The 6868-nt window shown below is 33.5% G+C and overlaps 2 long non-coding RNA genes across 2 annotated transcripts in view; one reads left to right on the top strand and one right to left on the bottom strand.

The window, feature by feature from the left end:
• LOC110263586 overlaps positions 1 to 6868 on the top strand; it is an 11285-nt gene that overhangs the window by 1688 nt on the left and 2729 nt on the right. The window contains exon 2 of the long non-coding RNA XR_002349411.1: positions 5735 to 5738. This is a non-coding gene — a long non-coding RNA (uncharacterized LOC110263586). The remainder of the gene's footprint in view (positions 1 to 5734; positions 5739 to 6868) is intronic.
• Positions 5485 to 6868, bottom strand: part of LOC110263585 — a 9085-nt gene continuing 7701 nt past the window's right edge. The window contains exon 3 of the long non-coding RNA XR_002349410.1: positions 5485 to 5496. This is a non-coding gene — a long non-coding RNA (uncharacterized LOC110263585). The remainder of the gene's footprint in view (positions 5497 to 6868) is intronic.

Genomic DNA, 6868 nt, shown 5'->3' with positions numbered 1-6868 from the left:
ACGTGATTTTATTTATATCATATTTTTTTAAACATAAAATTACTATAAAAAATTTTTAAAATGTTAAATTATAAAAGGAGATAATACTCAATTTGGTCCCTGAAATTACATGCGAATCTTAATTTAGTTCCTGAAATTTCAATTGCCTCTATTTAGTCCTTGAAACAATTTTCAACGTACAAATCTTAACGAAATACTGTCGTAACAGCCGGATGCCACACTAAACTTTGTAAAATGATGTCGTTTTAGTTTTGGCACTTAAATAACCTAAAAACAACATCCTAAATTGTGTTTATTAAAATTTTACCTAACAAAATAAGTAATACAATACCGTTTTTGAGCTATTTAAATGTCAAAACTAAAACTGCATCATTTTACAAGTTTTAACGTGACGTGTGATAGTCTACAACACGCTCTATTAACGTTTTTATACTAAAAATGGTCTCAGAGACTAATATGAGGCACATTTATAAACTTCGGAGACTAAATAGAGGCAATTGAAACCTCAGAGACTAAATTGAGACTCGCGTGTAAGTTTAGGAACCAAATTGAGTATTATCTCTTATAAAAGCATACAATAAAGAGATAAGAAAAAACATAGTTCAAAATAATGATAATAATATTATCCTAATTTAAAAAGAGTATATATAAATCAAAATACATGTTACTTATTTACAAAAGATAATTTTGCTTAAATATCATGAATTTTTATATTTGTCTTCATTTTTTTTAAGTGGTATACCAAAATATGAATTTGAACCTGAATAGGCTTACATTTTTCTATAAATAGTAAAAAAACTAAAGAAATGAGAATGTTTATTTTTTCTATTTTTAAATATCAAACTATAAGAATAATTAATAAATAAAATAGGAGAATATAGTAATTAACGATAATTGCTTCGATTGTTTTAGGTTATAGTGATAGAAGTAAAATAAAAAAATAATTGGACACCAAATTCTTATATCTCTTTTAATTTATCAGGTAACTAATGAAATAAAATATTACTATTTACAGTATAAATTAAAATTAAAATTGTCAATCATACAATAACACTGTTTCAATTCAATCATGTGAAAAAAATTTCGAATGTAAATTTATTAGGTATTAAATAAAATAAACTAAAATATTATTTGCACTATAAATTAAATAAAAAAAAATACCAATACTTTTAGAATTAAAAAAATTATATTTTTAAAATAAATAAATAAATCTATAATCTATAACAATATATAAAGTCAATACAAAAGGTTGACTATGACTTTAATGTCCAATTTTTTTTAGACTATATTAACCTTATAACAAACCATTTCATAAAGTAAATTACAAGAACAAAATAGTCATAAAATTTGTTTTGAAAAATTCAATAACTTCCCACTAAAAAAAACCGTTTTGTTACTCCTATAACTATAATAACACATCTCCAAAAAAATGCAAATGGTATGCAAATTGCTAATAAGTAAAAAAAAAAAACGAAAATGAATATCAATATTTTTACATTCTTCACCATCCTGCTTTAGTTTAACTCTATGTTAGTTTGGTTTCTACTTTTCTGTATTTTTCTTACTGTTCGTTCTTCTCTTTTCTTCGATACCTTCGCCTCCGTCATCTTCCATTGCCTTCAGTTACAAATTTTGGACGATTTTGCTGCTTTCACGTGCATAACATCCATTTATATTTTTTTTTCTCTTTAATTTACTTATCTAATCTATATTTTCGGTAATTTTTCTGTCTTTTTAATTTATTCTAAACATTTTACGTATAAAAAAAGTACTATGTCTTTTTTTTATCCATTTAATGTAAAAAGAAACAATTTTTTTTATCTTATCAATTTGATGTAGAAAGAAAACGATTTTTTTATTTTTTTTTTTTGGTGACTGAAATAAATTAAACAAAGAAAAACAAAAGAAACAAAACAAGGAACTGCTTAAATAGAGGGACAGTCCCGTTTGTCCCGTTTCTTAAACTCCTCCCAAGGTGAAAGAAGCTCCACATGCGAAAGTTGTAACTTCATCGCCATCTTTGCCATAGTATCTGCCACCGTGTTTGCATCTCTCATAATCAAACGAAAGTCAACACGCCAATTCCAATGCATGATATCTCTTATTTTGAGCACCAGTGGATCAATAAACCCAAAACCATCTTGAGTAACAAGATTAAATGCTTCCACACAATCCGTCTCACAAATAACATCTCGTTGACCCACATCCCAAGCTAAGAGATATCCTCTCCAAATAGCAAACAATTCTCCTTGGAGAATACTATTACTCTCAATCATTCCCAAACACCCCCTTTGCCAGCTCCCATTACAATCTCTAATAACACAAGCAAAACCAACACTATCACCCGAACCAAAATAACTAGCATCACAATTAATCTTAAAAGTACCAATGGATGGGGGATTCCAAAAACCATTTAGAGTAGAGGGAAGGGACATACGTTGTAATTCAAAAATATTTCTAAGCTCCTTTTCTGAAGTTAATGCCAAACAAATGACTTTTTCCGGAGGCCAAGTTTCATGGGGATTAAAGATGTCATTATTCCTTACTCGCCATATCCACCAAAGTCCCGAAAAGAACTTGAACGGGTGCTCTCTGCTATGATACAAGAACCAGTTCTTCAAATCCAAAGGATGACAAGAAATATCCAACCTATGCCAGACAAGCTGAGCTTTGGAACAATCCCGAATACAATGTAAAACCGATTCCTGGCTAGAAAGACATCTTGGACACCTATCCGATGACAACATCCCTCTTCTAAAGCGAAAACTTGCAGTAGGAAGAGCCTCCTTAAGACACAACCAAGCCAAAAACTTATGCTTTTCCGGAACAAACTGACGCTAAAGCCTAAGCCAATTCTCCCTCTCCTCCCAACCAAACAGCTGCTTACACAACCACAAGTAACCATTGCGTGAGTCATAGACTTTGGCAGCAGACCCACTCCAATACCAACCCACTTCCGGACCTGCTTGTTCATCTGGATTGTAAGAGAGAATATTATCTTTCAGATTTTGAGATAAAGGAGAATAAAGAGTATCCAAATGCCACCTACCAACCGACCAAATATCCTGTATCCGAAGATTCGAATCAGAAATGTGGACATAATCCATCTCATTAGATAACCGTCCTTCTCTCCTCCAGCTAGAAAACCAAAAATTCTGGTTCAAATCTCCAATACACCAAGCAAACCCATCCTTCAACACTTTCCAAGCCTTGCAAAGACACCTCCAAATGGGAGAGTCCTTGTTCTTAGGATAACTAAAACAGTCATATAGAGATGATCTGTATTTGGCATCCAATAATTGGACCCATAGCTTGTTTGGCTGCTGGAAAAAAGTCCAAACTAGCTTCCCAAGAAGAGCAATATTTACACAATAAGGATCTCTAATCCCCAAACCTCCATATTTTTTTGGAGTAACCAGTACCTTCCAACTAACAAGATTCAATCCTCTTCCATCAACTTGTCCTTTCCAAAGAAAATTCCTCATCATAGACTCCAATTTACTAATGATTCCTTTGGGAAAAATAGAGACCTGCATCTGGTACGTGGGAATAGCAGCGGCAACAGAATTAACCAAGCAGAGTCTACCAGCCCGATTGAGTAAACTCCATTTCCAGCTTGCTAGCCTCCTCCGAATCTTATCCAGGACACCATTGAAAGCTGAACGAGTCACCCTAGAATGGCTAAGGGTAACTCCAAGATACTTGCCCAAATCCTGGACAAATCTGATAGAGGATACCCCAGTGAAAACCTCTTTCCTTGTTGCAGAGACATTCTTGGAGCAAAGCGCTTTAGACTTCTCCACGTTAATCTTCATCCCAGATGCTTTGCAAAAAGTCTCTAAAACCAACATCACATTTTGCAATTGTCTCTTTGTAGCTTTACAGAATAGAAGCAAGTCATCCGCAAACATTAAATGGGATATTCTTGGTCTCCCTCTAGAAATAGCAACCGGCTCCCACAAGCCCAAATCAACCTGATGACTAATAAAGCATGCCAGTCGCTCCATACACAACACAAAAAGATAGGGTGATATAGGGTCTCCTTGTCTAAGACCTCGGTTAGGAGTAAAGCCATTCAGACGACTCCCATTCCAAAGAATAGATAAGGAAGAAGCAGTGACACAATTCATAATCAAATTAAGTGTAGGAATAGGAAAACCAAAGCTCTTAAGGGTATGAGCTAAAAACCTCCAGTCAACTCTGTCATAAGCTTTCTCCAGATCAATCTTAAAGGCCAGTGTGCCTTTCTTTGATTTAGTCTTTTTCATAAAATGGAGGACTTCTTGAGAAATAATGATGTTGTCAGGAGTTCCTCGTCCCGGAATAAATCCTCCTTGAAGCGGGCCAACAATCTCCGCAAGATGAGGACGAAGCCTATTAACAAGGACCTTCGTGATGATCTTGTAAACTACATTGCAGAGACTAATCGGCCTGAAATCTTTCATAGATACCGGTAATTCAACCTTTGGAATGAGAACGATGAGTAGCCCAAGCAACAACAAATCGGAAAGGTCGATTCCCTGTAGGCTGAGGACGACCTTTACAACGCACCAGAATAGGACAATGATCAGACTGAAGCCTATTTAAAACTTCTGCATAAGCCTCTGGAAAGATAGATAATCAACTACTATTTATACAGACTCGATCAAGCTTTTTTGCCACGTCAACATAATTTTTCACCCTCCTGTACCAAGAAAATTGCCTCCCGATAGTCTTCAGATCAAACAAACCACTATCCCCTAATGAAGTAGCAAACATGTCTGCTCTTTGATGAGAAAATTGACAGCCCTTAGATTCATGAGAAAATTTGACTTCATTAAAATCACCAAGAACAATCCAAGGTCCTTGAAAAACCATGGATTGTGCAACAAGATAATCCCAAAGGAGAACCCTTTTATTAAATTGAGGATTGTCATAAATACCACTACACCTCCAAATTAAATTATCAAAATGAACCTCAACAGTAACACCCTGATCAAAAGCATCAATGAACTTACAACAAACACCCTTCATAGAGGATAGAAACCAAATACCTCCCTTATGCCCTTGTGCCTCTACTATACCAACAGAGTGATACCCCAACCTTTCCCAAAATAATTTTAAATGCTGAAAAGGGGAGTGAGTTTCAACCACAATAAAGAAAACAGGTCTAAATTTCCTAACAAGTTCCTTACAATGCACCCGGGCTAACTTATTAGAAGCACCCCTAATATTCCAAACAATCATATTTAAACTATCCATAAATAATAGGGACAGAATAAATAAGAACATAAACTCTAAACAGAATCACCAACCTCAATAGGTGGTTTGTCCTGCGGTACTGGCACACTCTGATCCTCAATAATTGCCACCTTTGGACCCCCTGACACTGCACTTGCCATGTTTCCATCTACTAAGGTTTCCTCCGTTGTGCCACCATTTTTATCAACTGGCGAGTTCTGCAAGGAGGAAGGCCGAGGACGCTTCCGTAGAGAAATTCCACGACGTGCAGGAGTTCTGCGCGATGGAGATGGCGCAATTTCATGTTTTTTTTGCTTCCCCATCCTAATGCCAGTTGATTTGCCTCCATCACCATGCAAATTGGGCCTTGGAACCCTTCTCGAACTAAACTTGTGCTGCTTTCCATCTTGGTCCTTCAAACCTGATGACTGGCCCATTGTAAATTTTTTCTTACGCAGCACTTGTTGCCATCCCTCTCCATCATCCATGCATGCCTCATTAACAAGACCATCAGGCACGTGAGGAGCCAATGATTCCGTAACCACATCCTTCCCTTTAACAACTCCTAATTTCTCACCCAAATCACGAGCTTCTGATTCAGCCTCTTTTTGAATCTCATGATTGTTGTGTGGCACTAGTGTTGGGGCTTCATTATTTTTTCCATCACCAAAGGAATTTATGTTTCCTTCCAAGGACTCCTTCTCCATGCACAACGATTTATCATGCCCATACCGTGCACAAGTAGCACAAATCAACTGTAAACTCTCGTACTCCACTTCATAAGTCACACCCTCCACTTCATAAGTGCACAACGATTTTTTTATTTGATATGTCTTTACATATTAATAATTGAATGAAAAAAGTCCCATAAATATTTTGTTAACTTATATTTTCTTTTTAAATTGCTTTGTAATATTTTTTTATTTTCTAATATATTGATTATGTAGAGTATTATATTTGATATTTAAGTACATCAATATTTACTTTTAAACTAAATTAAATTATTAATTTTGTCTACTATAATATTATTTATTTTGAATATTAGCCAATTTATTTGATTGACATGTATACAAGAGATGCAAGAAAGTTCGCTTAAAAACATTAATATGTTAATTTCCTAAACTATCTAAACTATTAATTAGGCAGAGTATTGAATTTGATATTTAATTATATAGAGTACTTGATTTGACATTTATCAATTTTCTAAATTATATTGCAAAAAATTAATTAATTTAATATTATTTGTTTGTCACATGATTAACATATAAAAGATACAAAAAAAAATCTATACCTATCAATGGTAGAATAAAAAATTCTCACGCATATTTTGTTAGCTTTATTTATTTGTAATCTATTTTACATTGGATAATATTATTAAAAATTCTCACGCATATTTTGTTAGCTTTATTTATTTGTAATCTATTTTACATTGGATAATATTATTTTTTTATTGACTATTAGTTCGACATATAACACAATAAATATAGCAATATAAGAACTTTGTTAATTGATTTTTCAAATATTCTGGCGACCTAAGATAAGAAATTTGTTAATTGATTTTGTTAATCTCTTTTTTATTTTTAATCTATTTTATATTAAATAATATTATTTTTTATTGATTATTTAGATAGACATATAATATTTAATG

This window comes from Arachis ipaensis, chromosome B06 (assembly GCF_000816755.2).
Source record: "Arachis ipaensis cultivar K30076 chromosome B06, Araip1.1, whole genome shotgun sequence".
Lineage (NCBI taxonomy): Eukaryota > Viridiplantae > Streptophyta > Magnoliopsida > Fabales > Fabaceae > Arachis > Arachis ipaensis.
Note: the sequence above shows the minus strand (reverse complement) of the source record. Positions and strands in the feature narration are given on the sequence as shown.